Source organism: Capricornis sumatraensis, chromosome 1 (assembly GCF_032405125.1).
Source record: "Capricornis sumatraensis isolate serow.1 chromosome 1, serow.2, whole genome shotgun sequence".
Taxonomy (NCBI): domain Eukaryota; kingdom Metazoa; phylum Chordata; class Mammalia; order Artiodactyla; family Bovidae; genus Capricornis; species Capricornis sumatraensis.
This window is the reverse complement of record NC_091069.1, coordinates 5745512-5762986: the sequence shown is the minus strand read 5'-3', so window position 1 is coordinate 5762986 and position 17475 is coordinate 5745512.

The window sequence follows — 17475 nt, the reverse complement described above, 5'->3', positions numbered from 1 at the left end:
AGTGGAATATCGATCAACCCAGTTTATTATGCCTCGCTTCTTCTCAGAACATTTGCCTTTGAAATTGCAGCAGGTGGGCTGCGGCCTCAGGTGGCCCCTGGAGCTGCACAGGCCCCCCGGCCTGCTGGGGACCCAACCAGAGGGTGCGGGGTCTACCACCCCCACCCCCTACTTGTGCAGACCCCAGACCGACCCCCCAACGTCTCTGTCAGCACCTGCGGCTCCCGGGCCGTGGGGACCAGGTGAACAGATGTTCTACTATTTGGAGGGAGAGCCTGACCGGGGTTCCTGCACCCCCATCTACCTGCTCTGGCCCAGTAGTGGCCCCATCTTTCCATGTCAGCTTTCCTTTGCCAGAGCTAGTCGCATGTCTGTGTCTAACATCCAGAGGGCACGAGCTGATGCCCAGTGTAGGGCAGGAATGACTTCCCAGACCTCAGCCCCAGGCCTGCCTCCGTGTCCCTGCCCCTTTGTTCCCTTAACCCCCAAGTGGGCAGTGTGATCCGAACCTCGGTCACCCTGCCATATCCATGGGCCAACCATCACGTATTTACAGATCCTTTTCTTCAAATCCACTCATTTGTTTGTTCACTTTGCCAGGCAAGGAGAGGGGCCCTAATTCAGGAGTGTCTAATTGTCCCCCTGCACACGGAAGATGCTCCAAGTATGCAGGGCCACGTTGGCATATACCCAGGGCTCCCCCACCGTACCTGCGCCGAAAGTCCTGATGCATAAAAGATACATGAGGCCCTGAGCTATGCTTTCCTGGCGAGACTTGTATTAGACCTGACGCAGTGCGTGCAGTGATGGAAGTGTGTGATGTGTGCGCCTGTCACGTGGGCATCTGCAATGTGCCCCGTGGCTTCCTAGCAGAGAGCAGGGAACAGAGGGGACACCAAGCTCTGAATGAGGATAGCCAGCCCCAGGAGAGGCCATGGGTTGTTGGGGGGGCGGGGCGTGGGTGAAAGCCCAGGGCTGGGCACCTGGCTGTGCTGGTTTGAATCCTGGCTCCGCCACCGGCCAGGGGTGTGACTTACAGCAAGTAAGGTAGGGACTCTGGTGTCTGGCCCGGTGTGTGCATGCTAAGTCACTCAGTTGTGTCCGACTCCTTTCAATCCCATGGACCGTAGCCTGCCAGGTTCCTCTGTCCCTGGGCTCCTCCAGGCAAGAACACTGAAGTGGGTTGCCACGCTGTCCTCCAGGGGATCTTCCCAACCCAGGGATCAAACCCACGTCTCTGAGGTCTTCTGCATTAGCAGGAGGGTTCTTCACTCCTAGCCCAACCTGGGAAGCTGGTTAGATCCCCAGAGCCCCCTAATGGCACTGGCGCCCATCTGCCAGCTCCCCCAGCTTTGCCGAGAACAGTTTACAGCCATTGGCTTCAGTTTACACAGAAGCCCAGCCGCTCCTCGAATGAGACAAACGCCGAGGGTACAATCTATGTTCCCGTGCTGAGCCCAGGGCCCGACATGAAATCACAACCTCGTTGGCCTTCTCTCTTTCCTGGTCCTGCTTCCCCTATTCCTTCTGGCTTCTCCTGGGAGCACTTCCTTTATAAAATTGCTTGCCCTAAAATCCTCAACTCAGGTCTGCTCCTGGAAGAGTCCACCTAACATAAGCAGGTGACTTTGCCTCTCTGAGCCTCACTTGCCTCATCTGTAAAATGGACGTAACATTCCTCACTACTAGCACGAGGGGTCTTAGCATAGTGCCTGGCACACAGTAAGGGCTCACTAAATGAAATCTCTTCTGATTACTGTGGAACACACAGCCGTCCTGTCAGTAAGGGTACTCAGGAATGAGGCATTGCCCCTCGGGCAGTCGGGGTTGTCCCAGTTCACCCGCCCAGTGACTGGGGAAAAGCAGCTTTAGAAATGTCTGTTGGGACTTCCTGGAGGTCCAGTGGTTAACCCTGTACTTCCACTGCAGGCAGCAAGGGTTCGATCCCTGCTTGGGGAACTAAAATCCTGCATATCACGTGGCGTGGCCAAAAAATAGAGAAAGAAAATGTCTGTAGCTGCCTCTGAGTCCTGTCCCACCCACCTTTTCCCATCAGAGTTTTCGTCCTTGGCCCTCTGATTAGAACCGCTCTGCCCAACTCTCAGGCCATGGGTTGGTGCCTTGAGGGTGGTCAGTTAGGAGAGCGAGTTTGTCCTCTAATGTGGCCATTTCCTGGAGGTGTGGCCAAGGCCGCGTGGGGCTCCGGGTTAGAGAGTGATGATGTTTTACCTCATGAGTGAAGCCATCCTCATTCCAGGCGGCCTCGAGGGTCTCTGAGCAGAGGGGAGAGCCGATGGGCTGTAAAAAAAAAAAAGAGCCGTGGGTGGGGGCCGCCTGGACCCCCGCTCACCCCTACCCCAGGACACCCACCTGGGTCTGAGAAAACCCACCTGGCCCGGAACCCCTTGGCAAGTCACGCTGCGTCCCCCCCGGCTTGTGGCCATGTCTATAAAGAGTAAGAGTGAGGGGTCAAGGCGGAGACATGCCCTTGCCCCACACAGGCCAGGGCGAGCCTCTCTTCCCAGTCCAAGGGAGATGGTTTGCTGTTCTGCAGGCTGGTTCAAAGAAAAGGAAAAGGAAGAGGGAAGAGGGAGGCTGGTCTTGGTCCTGTGCCCTCCAGTTCTTGGGTAGACATCCCAGCCAGGCCATCCAGCCCACCGCATCTGTGATTAGGGCGGTGCTGGCCTATTGGAAGGGGCGCCCACTAAGGGCAGCATCTCACTCAACCCCCTACCCCAAGGGGAGGGACACTATTACACACACCCTACCCACACTGTTCTGATGAGGAAAAGGCTACCCGCCTGTGGGAAGGGGAATCAAGGTCAACCAGGGTGAGCTCTAACCACTGGCATGCTGTGCCCAAGTCTGTGGAATCACTGACCCACACGGGTCCCTCCAAGGCTCTGCTCCTGCCCCCCAGGGTGGGGGGACATATGGGACCCGAGGACTTTCCCCACAGCCGGGCCCGGCTTCCCCATCCCCCCAGGACATATCTCAAACCTGCAGTTGGGGTTTTCCAGCTTCCCCAGAGCTGCTTTTATGCTTATTAAGTTGGCAGCCCCCGTGGAAGGAGGGCATCTGATTCCTTCCGGCTCTCCCCCCGCTACCCTGCCCCTCCTGCTCCCACCTTTCATCACAGAAAAAAAAAAAAAAAATCCCAGGAAGATGACTAACATCAACTCAGCCTGAGTTGCCAAGACAACCTATCCTGCCCACCGTTAGCTGGTGGGAAGGGAAAGAGGCTGGAGGGGAGACCCCACCCACGCTGGCTCTCCCCCACGGCCCCCACACTCCAGCGGGGCACCCCTGCCATGGGGCTTTTGGCCCCACTTGAAGGCGATGGCTTTCATCTGTGAGAGGCAGTCGTTGCGGTACATTTCATTCTCTCAGGTTCCTGGTGCCGAGATAATTGAGGAGGGAGAGACGAGCCGATGGAACGAAATCCTCTCCACGGTGGAAGGAGCTGGGTCACGCTGCTTCCTCCTGCTGTCTGCTGCCTGCCCCAGGCAGGGGTGTTTGGGCAGGATGGCACAGGGGCCAAGACGAGGGGGCCCTAGGGGTCAGACCTGCCTGAGTGCCAACCCCAGCTCCACTGTCTCTAAGCTGTGTGACGCTGGGCAACTTACTTAACTTCTCTGAGCCCCAGGACTGACTCAGACACCAGTTATAGCCTTCAAGGGTTCACTGGGACATCAGACAAGAGATGGTGTGGACAGCTCCTCCAGGGCATGTGGCACCCAGGAAGCAGGCAGTCAGTGACAGGGGCTGGTGTGGATGCCACCCCCACCCCACCCCAGCCTCCAGAAGAGAAGGGATCGGACGGTCACGTGGAGCCGGCTGGGTACCAGGCCCTGCTCGGGGCCCAGGAGGAAGCGTCAGACCCTGTGTGCGGTCGGTTTGTGTAACAGGTGGGATCCAGAGAGAGTAAGAGCTACAGCCCTGCAGCATTCTCTCAGCAGGGAGGGCGAGGCGGCGGAGGCCCGCCAGGCTGGTGTGACTCGGAGCCCAAGGTCTTCCCCGGAGCCCGCCTTCTGCAAGCAGCAGCCCTGCTTTGTGGCTTCGGCAGCGGCGGACACGGGGCCTGCAGCTGACAACGGTGGGGAGACTGGAGCCTCCTCCAGCCCTCGGAGGGGTCTGGTCTCCTCATGACCACCCACTCCTCCGCTGACTCTGGCTGGGCCTCTTCCAGGGCAGTGGCCAGGCTTTCTACCCACCCCCTCCCCGTCCTTGTAGTGACCTCAGAACCGCAATAAAAGCCCCGAGAGACACACAGAATCCAATCACCCGTCATTAGGAGTCCTCCACGTCGCCTCTAACGTCGAGGAAGGAGGAGAAGAGTCCCGGACAGGAGGAATCAGTAACCTGATTAGCTGAATCCAGTCCTCTGGGGAGGGGGCAGACATGGTGAGGGGCTTCCGATGGGCTGAGCAGAGGAGAAAGAGGGGCCCAGCAGCATGAGCCCGCCAGCCAGGGGGGCCCAGGGAGCCCCGTGCTTTCCATGCTGGCTTAGCATTGATCAGCCCCAAGAAGCTTTCGGAGGGCAAATAGGCACCCCGAGACTTCCCTGGTGCCTTGCAATGCAGGGGACGTGGGTTTGATCCCTGGTTGGAGAACAAAGATATCACGTGCCACAGAGCAACTAAGCCCGCGGGTCTCAACTACCGAGCCCTCTCGCCTCGACTAGAGAGTCCTTGCATCGTCACAGCTGATCCGTGTTCCACAACCAAGACTTGATGTAGCCAAATAAATAATATTAAAAAAAACTAAAGAATAGGCATCTTTAAGAGAATCAAAACAGCAATGTCAATATCTTTGTCTGAAGTGTGTGCAGGTTGAGCGGCTTACGCGTTTCTAAGTTTCAGGAGCGTTTTGCTGTTTAAAGCACTAGTTCAGCCTTGTGATTCGAATTTAAAATATGAGATTGAGCACTTGATTTAGACTTGTGATTTGAGGTTGTACTCTTGGGAAGTTTGTAAACAGTGCTGGAGTTTATAGATTCCGTATATTAGACCTACAAAGGATGCACTTAATTCTGCAGTGAGGCTGGCTTCTCAGTCAGATCACTGCAGTACCTACAGGAAAGCGGGATGTATTCAATCTGTTTATGCCGTTTCAAAGGCTTTAAGGAGTTTGATTAACTAGTTTTGTAAATGGGCACGAACGGTGATCAGTGGCCCTTGAAAGAGATTGTGTAGATGTGCTGAATTTATAAATATAGAAATAGAAATAAAATAGCTAGATGTAAACTGAACTTAAGAAAGCACAGCATTTTTGTTTTTATTTTTATTTTTTGGCCACTCTATGCAGACTGCGGGATTTTAGTTTTCCGACTAGGGCTTGCACCCGGGGCATTTCCCTGGTGGTCCAGTGGCTGAGACTCCACTCTCCCAATGCAGGGGGCCTGAGTTCGATCCCTGGTCAGGGAACTAGATCCCACATGTTGCAACTAAGAGTTTGGGTGACACAATTGAAGATCCCCTGTGCCGCAAGTAAGGCCTGGTGCAGCCGAATAAATAAATACATAAATATATATTTTTTAAATGGCTTGAACCTGTGCCTTCAGCAGTGAAAGCTCAGAGTCCTAACCACTAAACTGCCAGGAAATTCCCAGAACAGCATTTTTTTTTAATATGGAACATTCGTGAATCAGATCTGAACGTTTAAAGTCAAAGGCATTGTCTGAGTCACCTTTTCTGAGCACAAAAGTCACCCAGGGAACAAACCAATCCCAAGGCTACATTCATGCCTCCTTTCTCAACTTCCTCCCATGCACCCCACCTGCCATGTCCCTTCCCAAAGGTGAGCTCTGGAGGTGACAGGCCTGCTTGGACTCATGGGTTTATGGTTAACAGGATAACGTCTGGCTGCAGCGGGAAACACCAGGACCTTTGAATCTGGCCTTGGTCTCTAATGGTGGGGTTACCCGAAGCCTTTAGCTGACCCTCCCAGAGGGAAGAAGCTCCAATATGAACCAGGAAATGTTCAAGGTACTTCACCAGACAGCAAGAGCTAACACAGCTACGGTGTTATTATGACCAGGGATAGTAGCTCATGTGATCACCATAAGGACCCGATTCACAGAGGAGGAGCCTGAGACACGGAGCTGTGGGTGGCAGAGCTGGGACTTGCCTCCAAAGAGTCTGGTGGCAGAACCTTTGCTCTTCATCAGGCTCTTCTCCTTCAGCCTCTCCCCCAGCCTCCCACCCCCGTGAAGCAGACACCATGGTCCCACTGTGCAGACCAGTCAACTGAGGCTCAGAGAGGCTGGAGACTGGCTCAAGGCTACGTGGCCTGCACAGGACAGAGACTTTGCAGCTTGTGGCCCTTCTAACATCTGTGCAGCCCAAATCCAGAGGGGCAGGTGGATTTCCACCCACAGTCCCCGGATGGTTCTGATATAATTACAGTCATGGCCAGTGTTTTGCAGGCAGAGCACAGGGGCTCAGAGTGCATGGAGCAGGGAGACCGGGACTGGACTGGGCACTGGAGCGGGTGCAGGGGAGGGGGACGGTGGGGAAGGGGCAGGCCGGTTCCGGGTGGGCAGCCCCTCGGAGGTGTTTCCTGGCTTTGGACTTATTCCTGAGACCAGCTGGAGGTGATTGGAGGGTTCTGAGCACAGTTAGACTCATGTCTGAGGGCCGTCTGTCACCGGAGGGGAGCAGGACCAGACAGGGCAACCAGAGAGGGCACTGGAGCCTGGGCCAGTCTGATGGCTGGAAACTGAGCCAGGCAGGTGCATGGAGATGGCTTCAGAAGGCAGCCTGCACAGGGCTTGGCAAGGATGGCTTGGAGGAGAGACTGGACGTCAAGGAGGACCTCCAGGGCCTGACTGGGCCCAGGCACCTGTGTGGACCTCCCCTCTCCACATGGAGACCCTGGCCCACCGCACCAAGGCCCAAAGCTGAGGGCCTTCCGCTGGCCTGGAGGGAGACCGGAGGGACGCAGAAGCACAGCCGCAGGGCTGGCTGCAGCAAACCAGCTGCCCTGAGGTGCCCTCACAGCGACCTGAACCGCTTAACACCCCCCAGAGGAGTCCGGGTAATTCAGTCTCTCTGTTTACTCCCACGGTGAGTGCCTCTGAATCTTTCAACTTGACTGCTGACTGTATCAAAATTCCCGTGGTAATTGGATCAGGTGCAGTATTTTCCATGAGGATATTAAATCAGGCCTTCTGCCCGCGTCCAGAGTGATCCGTTTCGGAATATAAAGACGCAGGAGATGGCATTACCCGAGGAATTTTTCCTCCTTTAAACTTTCTCCCCCAGTCTTAATCATGGCAGCTCTTTATTTGTTGCCAAATAAATTGGGTCGTCCTCCCCTCTCCCAGTTATCAGCCAAAGGAAAAGAAAGATGCCTGGGGGTCGAAGAGGGAGGCTGGCAAGGGTGTGGGGCGGCAGAGCTCAGGTTTGCCCGGGACTGTCCCACCTCTAAGGGACCTGTGGGCCCAGGCGGAGTGGTCAATGGTGTGTGCGTGTGTTGCAGGGGGAAGCGGGGAGGTGTGGCTAACCAACCACTTCACTGCCCCCGGTCTCTCCATCAGGCCCCTGGGAGGGTCACGAGGTGGGAGGGGGGTGCTATGCACTTGGATGGGAGTCCTTGGTCAGCCAACCTTCAACGGGGGACTTTTTTCCCCAATATTTATTGATATTTATTTATTTGGCTGCATCAGACCTTAGTTGTGGCACACAGGATCTTTATTATGGCACGTAAGATCTCGTTACCTGACTGGTGATCAAACCCGGGCCCCCTGCATTGGGAGCACAGAGTCGTAGCCACCAAACCACCAGGGAAGTCCCAAGGTGGGGCCTTCTGATCACCTGTAACCTCTGTGGGAGAAAGCTCCAGGTCACAGCAAAACCCAGAGCTGGGAGCTGGAAGCTCAGAGGCATTCGTTGTTTTAGAAATAAAAAAGATGGGGGTGGGGAACTATTAAGGTCACATCAGGGGTTGAAGAGGCCCCATCAAAATGGCTGTTGTTCCCTGGAGAAGGAAATGGCAACCCAGGCCAGTCTTCTTGCCTGGAAAATCCCATGGACAGAGGAGCCTGGCGGGCTACATACAGTCCATGGGGACGCAAAGAGTCGGACACAACAGCACACATGCACAGTCAAAAATAAAATTTTTTTTTTTAATGGCTGTTGTTTGGAACAAGACAAAGTCGGTGGTCGCGTGACCATGTATCGGCAGTATTTGTCACCAGATTGTATGCTTTAAAACGGATACTTTGGGGACTTCCCTGGTGGCCCAGCAGTTAAGACTCCACTCTCCCAATGCAGAGGCCCAGGTTCCATCCCTGGTCAGGGAACTTGACCCCACACGCCAAGAGTTCAGGTCCTGCAACATGAAGATGCTACATGCCGCAACCGAGATCCAATCCAGCCAAACAAAAAATTTTTATGAAGTGTCACCTCTATGTGACAGGAGCTTCATGTTCATTCGGAACAGTGGCTCCACCAAACACCGTGTTACCCACCACTGACTCGCTTCAGTTATTCAACCAGCATTGACTGAGCTTCTGTTCTGCGCCAGACCCTGGGGTAGGCTCTGGGGATGCAACATGGAGCAGAACATAGGTGCTTCCCTTGGTGAGCTGGCATCTGGTGGGGTGCAGGGGGACAGAGGACAGCAAGAGGGGAGGCCCAGGCACAGTGGGGCCCATCGGGACCTCAGCTTTTACTGTCGGCAAGCTGGGAGCTTTAATGTCAAACAAATCAGAAAAGAGACACCAAAGAGTACATATTAATATTATACAGTAGCATTTTTCTGAAGTTTTAGAACCTGTGGAGTGACTTAGAGTGACAGAAGTGTAGCTCCCTTTGGAAAGGTGACAATGACAAGGAGGGAGCAGGAGGGGACCTTCCCTAGCGATCCATGTTCTTGGTCTTGATCCTGGTGGTGTTTTTACAGGTATAATGAGTGTGCTTAGTCACTCAGTTGTAGCTGACTCTTCTCAACCCTTTTGAAGGCAGCCTGCCAGAGTCCTCTGTCCATGGGATTTTTCAGGCAAGCACTGGAGTGGGTTGCCATTTCCTTCTCCAGGGGATCTTTCTGACCCAGGGATCAAACCTGAATCTCCTGGGTCTCCTGCATTGCAGGTGAATTTCTTACCCACTGGGCCATTGAGGAGACCCCTTTAGAGGTACATATCTATGGAGAAGGAAATTGCAACCCACTCCAGTATTCTTGCCTGGAGAATCCCATGGACAGAGGAGCCTGGTGGGCTACAGTCCATGGGGTTGCAAAGAGTCGGACATGACTCAGCAACTAACACACATCCTTGGAAAAATTCATCAAGCTAGCAAAAGCTGACTCATTGGAAAATCCCTGATGCTGGAAAAGATTAAGGGCAGAAGGAGAAGAGGGCGTCAGAGCATAAGATGGCTGGATGGCATCACTGATGCAATGGACGTGAACATGGGCACACTTTGGGAGATGGTGGGGGACAGGGAGGCCTGGCATGCTGCAGTCCATGGGGTCACAAAGGGTCGGACATGACTGAGCGACTGAACAACAACATGTAATTGTTGATGCATTTCACTGAATATGAAATATACCTTGGGTGGGGGGAAAAAACCATCATAGGATGAAAGAGAAAATCCAGGCTCCAACTAGGTATCAGGGTGATAGGTGTGCAGGCAGAGGCAAAGGGCCTGTAGAAACTCACTCCCCATCTGCGAGCTCACCGCTTCTGGGCCTTCACACCACATGAAGCCAGCCGCCGCCTGCCCTTCCCCATGGACCCTGCCCCTTACTCTGGGTGGAGGCACCCCAGGTGGGCAGATGGGCACCGAAGGGGGCAGGTGGCCTGAGGAAACGCATATTTATCTGGGAGACTCAGCCCATTTGTCTGATGGGGGAGGGGCTGGTGGTGAGCACCGAGGGACCAGATTCCTGATTATAACTTCATCACGGGCGCTGGCTATTCGGGAGGCGCTGATATTTATGGAATAAATACGACGCGATTTATGGCTGTATCTCCCTCTGATGTCCCATCTGATATGCAATTCAATTTCTTTTATTGTCTTTGGGCTCTTGCCATGGAGGAGAATGCATAAATAAATAAATATATGGGCAAATGGCAGCCGGCAGGCCGGGCCGGGGCTGCCAGCCCGCCGTCTCCAGTCCCATATTAGGCCCATCGATCACGGGTTATGAAGCCCAAGCTTGTCCCCCGGCTGGGATGGGGAGCAGACATGCCGGTCACTCCTAGTTATTTAGGGGCCCCCGCTGGCAGGCTGCCCTGCCTGCCCTCTGCCTGCCAGAGGGCCCAGGCAGCCCTGCTCAGGACCCAAGGCAGTGCCAGTCACTTACAGGGACCACCATCCCACCCCCCAGGCCCAGGTGTCCCAGCTCTGCCGTGGTGGAGAACACCAAAGACTGCAGACATGTGCCCCTTGCCTGCTCACCCATGGGGCCCTCACGCCAAGTGGCCAGGCCACGCTTCTGCTGTGGAGTCAGGCCACATCTTGAAAACCAAGTTGGGGGCAGCTCTGAGCCTTGGGGGCCAGCGTAAGTCCCCCTGCTTGATCCTTGCCTCCCCATCTGAGGAAGGGGCAGCAGCCTTCATCCCTCAGGGCAGCTTCCAAGACACGGGACACGCTCTGCGCACCGGGCTGAGTGTTCATATAGGCGCTGTCCAGGCACCGGCGGCTTGAGGGGCCTCGGGAGCGGGCAGACCTCAGCCCTGCCCTCAGCCAGCCCTGCTCTGGGGCTGACAGAGGGCTCTGTGGCCAGGCCCCTGCCCTTTGCTGAGGACACAGTTTGGAGAGGCCTGAGGCAGTCTTCAAGGCTGCCCTCTGCAGCTGTCTGTGGCCCCGTCTCATGCGGACTCCCACACCCCGCGATCTCAGGAGCCTGCAGCGAGCACCCCTCCCTGGGGCCCTCGGGGATTGTCTTCCAGAGGCCTGAGGCTGGGTGCCCCTCCGTCTGCGTCTCCCCAGCCCGGCAAGGCCATGGGGTCTATGACCACCCTGCCCGAACCCTCAGGCTCCAGGGCCACACCCCTTCTGCCACCCTCCCCGCTCCCCGTCTGTTCTAGTCTCTCTTCTTCCTCCAGCTCCCATGGGTCCTGCCCGCTGGATCCCTCGTCTCACGGCTCCACAGCCTTCAGCTGGGCTGTGTTTACCCCCAGCTCTGGTCCTGCCATACATGCACACATGCCACAGTTACACACACACACACACACACACAGGTGCCCATAGCCCACACCCACATGCAAAACACACATATCCATGCATGCATACGCACACATGCACACACACACTGCACACACATGCCCATACCTCACATTGATCACAGGCACACACACATCCCCCATGCACACATGCACACACACACAGCACACATGTGCACATACCTCGCATTGATCGAATGCATACATGCTGCACGCTGCATGCTCATATAACACAGCTCATGCATGCGCACACACGCATGTGCACGTGTGCTTGTGCGTGCGCACACACATGTATCCAAATGAAAGCCTGACAGCTCCAGCACATCCCCGACACAGCAGTGTGGGAAAGAAAAGCAATTTGCGAAGAGGATCTCCACTGAAGAGAGAAATTTCCCTGCTGGGGGCGGGACAGACAATTGACCTCGGTTGGGAAGGAAGAGGGTGTGCCAGCGGCGCGAGCATAGTGTGTGCAAGTGCTCTGTGACCCAGGCAGAGCAGCCCGGATGCTCTTGGAGGGAGTTCTAACCTGACATGGATGCTGCGGGCTCTCCTTTGGGTGGTTTGTCCTGGAAATTGGGGCACGTGGGGGAAGGCAGGGCGGAGAGGCTGCTAGAGAGTCTGAGAGAACTGAGTTCAAACCCCACCTGACCACCACCCCGCCCACCCCCCCAGCCAAATAACTCTGGGTGAGTCACTTTGCTCCCTGAGCCTCAGTCTTCCCATCTGAAGCATGGGTTGATACTGCTTCCTAGAAGGATCCCGTGAGGAGGAGCCTGATGATTGATGTGATGAGGGGGAGGGTTCACCCCTCCATGGCTGCAGCACATGGGGACCTCTAACCCCCCGTCCCCACGACTACCACTGCCTGTGGGACCACACTCCGCACTGCCCCGTCCTCCAGGTGCCCCTCAATGGCCCACACCCTCCTAGGGGAGGCACGGCCTTGGCAACCTCACCGCTTTATTTTCTAGATGTTCCTACTCCCACCTTGGCCTTGGATTGGCCCCAGCAGGCAGCATAAATTTCCTGCAGCCTGTGAGGGAGCCCCATTAAGCCAGCGCTGGGAACGCTAACGGCCCGCCTGGTCCCAGGCCGAGGATCCCAGCCTCTCCCTGACATTTGCAAAGTTCACGTTTTCAAAACAGAGTCACGTGAAGGGCGAGGTGCGTTTGTAGATCACTTTCCGGTCGTGAGTCATGGGCTGGCGAGCTCCCTCCCTGCCCTCAGCCTTCACCCGCGTTCACCAGTAGCCTTGCTCCCAAACCAGAACCTGGGCCTTGCTGCCAGATTACTTTATCCCTCTCTCCTTCCCTCCCTTCCATCTGCTTCCATACACTCACTCATTCATTCCATACTATTCATGGGCCACTGAGCAGACACCCTGCCTGGGGTGCACGTTGAGGACAGAGCAGGAAGCCACTGGACCCTCGTCCTCTGGGGCCAGCAGCCCAATGGGAGAGAGGAACACGAAACGATGACGGGTTAGAAGTGCCATGAGGTCAGGGCTGGAGCATCCTGAGAAAGCGACATCATCCCGAAGTCTGAGGCCCAGAGGAGGAGCAAGAGTCAGGCTGGTGAGAGGAGGCAGAGACACCAGCAGGTGCCAAGGTCCTGGGGTTGGAAGGGACCCGGCAAGTCTGAGGGTCTGGAAGGTGCTGGCCAATGGTGAAGGGGTTCTGGGGTCTCAGGATCTGAGTTCTCAGAGGCTGCCTTGACCCAAAAGGAACGTGAGCTCCTGCAGAGGCATGCAGATCTGGGTGACAGACAGGGGTCTGACTCAGGTCTGGGGATCCCATCTTGTTCCCAGTGGTGCTCACAGTGCTGATGAAGAGTCCCTGGGGGAGCTGGAGGCTTATCTGTGCCTTCCCCTCCCTGGCTGGGTTCTGGCGCTGACTTATAATCGCTGTTCCCTTGTCCTCAGCTGAAAGAAAATTGTGGAAATGCAATTACTGTTTAAGCTGCGGCAGGGACTGCTGGTGGGGACCAGTGTCTGCGTGTAACCGGTCACTCTGCTGAGGACGCTGTGCCCTCATCTGCTGCTCCGCGTCCCATGGATTCAGCCCACCAGTGTCCCCGCTGGGCAGAGGAAGGGGCGGGGAGCACAGGAGCCTGCCCTCAGGAAGTTCCCAGTCTGCTGGGAGAGAAAGACCACAGACAGACGAGCGAGGATGAGTCGTGTGTCAACTGTGGTGCGGGTTAGGGAGGAAAACCCTGCGCCATGCAGGAGCAGGAAGCCCAGGGGAAGGCCAAGGATGGTCTGGGTCAGACTCTCCACGTGGGGACCCTGGGGAAGGCAGGGACGTGGAATCTGGGGGAACAGTGCTCCAGGCACAAGGCGTAGCACGTGCGAAAGCCTTGAGGCAGGAATGTGCTCTGTGTGTGTGGGAAGGAGACCCGTGTGGCTGGAGCTGAGCGGCCGAAGGGAGAGGGTGGCAGGTGCGGTGGGCGAAGTGGTGAGGGGGCCCCAGACAGTGCTCCTATGGGAGGGTAGGGTCCCTAGATCTGGGGGCAGAGGCCGCGTGAGGAGAACCTAGGGAGAGAGGTGCTAGCTTCCCACGTGCAAGCATTCGTCCGGCACCACCGGCACCTTTATCATTGCCCTCTCCATCATCCCCACCGTCGTCACTGTCACCATCCTCACCATCTTCATCACCACCAGCAGGATTCACACGTCCATCCATCCATTCATTCAGATGCTCTCATTCTGCGCGCGCTTTTCATTCACTTACCATCCCTCCATCGTGCATCACCCTTCACTCATTCACTAGGCATTCTGCAAGCATCCGCTTTGCTGCCTCCCCAAGGGATGAGTCACACCCCTTCTGCCTACCCTCCAGGGGCCCCTAGTCTGGCAGGGGTGGGGTGGGTGCAGACAAGTAAGAAAGCCCCCCGAGGAGCAGCTGGGCTGTATGATCCACCCACAGGTTGGGCCCTATGTCCCAATGTTCCTGGCTGACCTGTCTCTGGGTCACGTCAGCTGTGTGTGGGCAGTGTCTGGCACAGCAGAGATGAGACTGAGTGGGCTCGGCCACGGGGTCTCCCCAGGGAGTGCCAAGCCCAAGGACTACTGCACTGGACCCTTAGTGTCCAGAGGAAGAGAGAGGGGACCTAGGAGGAGCCAGAGGCTGGGTCTAGGGCCAGAGCCTCTTACTCGGGGGGAAGGGGAGGGACTGGCCCCTTAGGAGAAGTCAGAGAAGGGAGGCTGCTCTCTGGCAGCCCCCACATGGAGTCCAGCTCTTCAGCAGGACATGTGAGGCTGGCCCTTGCCCACCCACCAGCTTGCCCTTTGTGCCACCCCCAACCTGTCTCTTCCCAAACTCCCGTCTCCAGACACTCTGGACTCCCTTCAGTTCTTTGGCTTTGCCTGTAAGCCATCTACATGCTGTTTCCCTCCCTTGAAATGTTCATTTCCATCCCCTTTACTGGCTATCTCCTCCTCTCTGGGTCTTAGCTGAGACCTCACCTCCTCCAGGAAGCCTTCCCTGACTTCTCCAGACCAGGGTAGGCACCTTCTCTTTATTCTCACTTCCCCAGTGCTTACTCTGATCACTCTGTGTTATCATCAGTTCAGTTCAGTTCAGTTCAGTCACTCAGTCATGTCCGACTCTCTGCGACCCCATGAATCGCAGCACGCCAGGCCTCCCTGTCCATCACCAACTCCCAGAGTTCACTCAGACTCTTGTCCATCGAGTCCGTGATGCCATCCAGCCATCTCATCCTTGGTCGTCCCCTTCTCCTCCTGCTCCCAATCTCTCCCAGCATCAGAGTCTTTTCCAATGAGTAAACTCTTTGCATGAGGTGGCCAAAGTACTGGAGCTTCAGCTTTAGCATCATTCCTTCCAAAGAAATCCCAGGGCTGATCTCCTTCAGAATGGACTGGTTGGATCTCCTTGCAGTCCAAGGGACCTTCAAGAGTCTTCTCCAACACCACAGTTCAAAAGCATCAATTCTTCGGCGCTCAGCCTTCTTCAAAATCCAACTTTCACATCCATACATGACCACAGGAAAAACCATAGCCTTGACTAGGCAGACCTTAGTCGGCAAAGTAATGTCTCTGCTTTTGAATATGCTTTCTAGGTTGGTCATCACTTTTCTTCCAAGGAGCAAGCGTCTTTTAATTTCATGGCTGCAGTCACCATCTGCAGTGATTTTGGAGCCCCAAAAAAGAAAGTCTGACACTGTTTCCACTGTTTCCCCATCTATTTGCCATGAAGTGATGGGACCAGATGCCATGATCTTCGTTTTCTGAATGTTGAGCTTTAAGCCAACTTTTTCACTCTCCTCTTTCACTTTCATCAAGAGGCTTTTTAGTTCCTCTTCACTTTCTGCCATAAGGGTGGTGTCATCTGCATATCTGAGGTTATTGATATTTCTCCCGGCAATCTTGATTCCAGCTTGTGTTTCTTCCAGTCCAGCATTTCTCATGATGTTCTCTGCATATAAGTTAAATAAGCAGGGTGACAATATACAGCCTTGACATACTCCTTTTCCTATTTGGAACCAGTCTGTTGTTCCTTGTCCAGTTCTAACTGTTGCTTCTTGACTTGCATACGCATTTCTCAAGAGGCAGGTCAGGTGGTCTGGTATTCCTATCTCTTTCAGAATTGTCCACAGTGTATTGTGATCCACACAGTCAAAGGCTTTGGCATAGTCAATAAAGCAGAAATAGATGTTTTTCTGGAACTCTCTTGCTTTTTCCATGATCCAGCGGATGTTGGCAATTTGATCTCTGGTTCCTCTGCCTTTTCTAAAACCAGCTTGAACATCAGGGAGTTCACGGTTCACGTATTGCTGAAGCCTGGCTTGGAGAATTTTGAGCATTACTTTACTAGCATGTGAGATGAGTGCAATTGTGCGGTAGTTTGAGCATTCTTTTGCATTTCCTTTCTTTGGAATTGGAATGAAAACTGACCTTTTCCAGTCCTGTGGCCACTGCTGAGTTTTCCAAACTTGCTGGCATATTGAGTGCAGCACTTTCACAGCATCAGCTTTCAGGATTTGAAACAGCTCAACTGGAATTCCATCACCTCTACTAGCTATGTTCATAGTGATGTTTTCTAAGGCCCACTTGACTTCACGTTCCAAGATGTCTGGCTCCAGATGAGTGGTCACATCATCATGACTATCTGGGTCATGAAGATCTTTTTTGTACAGTTCTTCTGTGTATTCTTGCCACCTCTTCTTAACATCTTCTGCTTCTGTTAGGTCCATACCATTTCTGTCCTTTATCGAGCCCATCTTTGCATGAAATGTTCCCTTGGTATCTCTAATTTTCTTGAAAAGATCTCTAGTCTTTCCCATTCTGTTGTTTTCCTCTATTTCTTTGCATTGATCACTGAAGAAGGCTTTCTTATCTCTTCTTGCTATTCTTTGGAACTCTGCATTCAGATGCTTATATCTTTCCTTTTCTCCTTTGCTTTTCGCCTCTCTTCTTTTCACAGCTATTTGTAAGGCCTCCCCAGACAGTGTTATCGTCACCAGTCTATTATTGGAGTCCCCCAAGTGCAGAGACAATTTCACCAATGCATCATTCTGTCCCCTGTGTCCAGCCTGGGCCCTGGCATGTGGACTCAGTAATTGTCCAGCCAGTGAGAGGATGATGAGTGGACAGCCAGTCATACCTCCTTTGCAGTCCAGCCTCTGGTCCCTGTACCATCCAGAAGAGAGGGGCAACATTTTCCCATCTGGGCCCCCTGGATTTGAAGGGCTATCCAGGGTTGACTCAACCCTAGACCCAGGCCCTGCTCAGGCTGGGGACAGAGCGGGGTTGAGACAGTTGCTGTACTGAGGGGTGGCATGCCCCGAGGCTAAACATGTCCCTGGGCCTGTCTGAGCTTGTTAACTCCAGGGAGAAGATGTTCACTGAGGGTGACAGCTGAGGGGCCCCTGTCAGCTCCCATCAGCATGAGCCCTCCCTCTCCGCCCTGCCTCCCACCCCATCTTTCAGGTCTCCACTGTGCTGTCACCTCTTCCAAGAAGCCTCCCCTGATTGCCCAAACTAAACTTACTTCCTTGTCCTGGCCCCTTATCTATTTCCTTCATGGCTTTTACCATAATGTCACTACCTAATTTATCAATTTGTTTCCCGGTCACTGTCTGTCTCCCTAATTGTCTAGGAAACAGTTAGGATGAGATTGTGAAATACCCACTGCCTGCAACACCAGTGGCCGGCATAGGTGCAGTCCAAAGGAGTGGATGAATGAATGAGATGAGAGTGGAAAGTGCATTAACTCTGGGACCGGGCTTATAGGGCTTGAATCCAGGCTCTGGGGTGGACCAGTGGGGTGGTCTTGAGCAAGGAC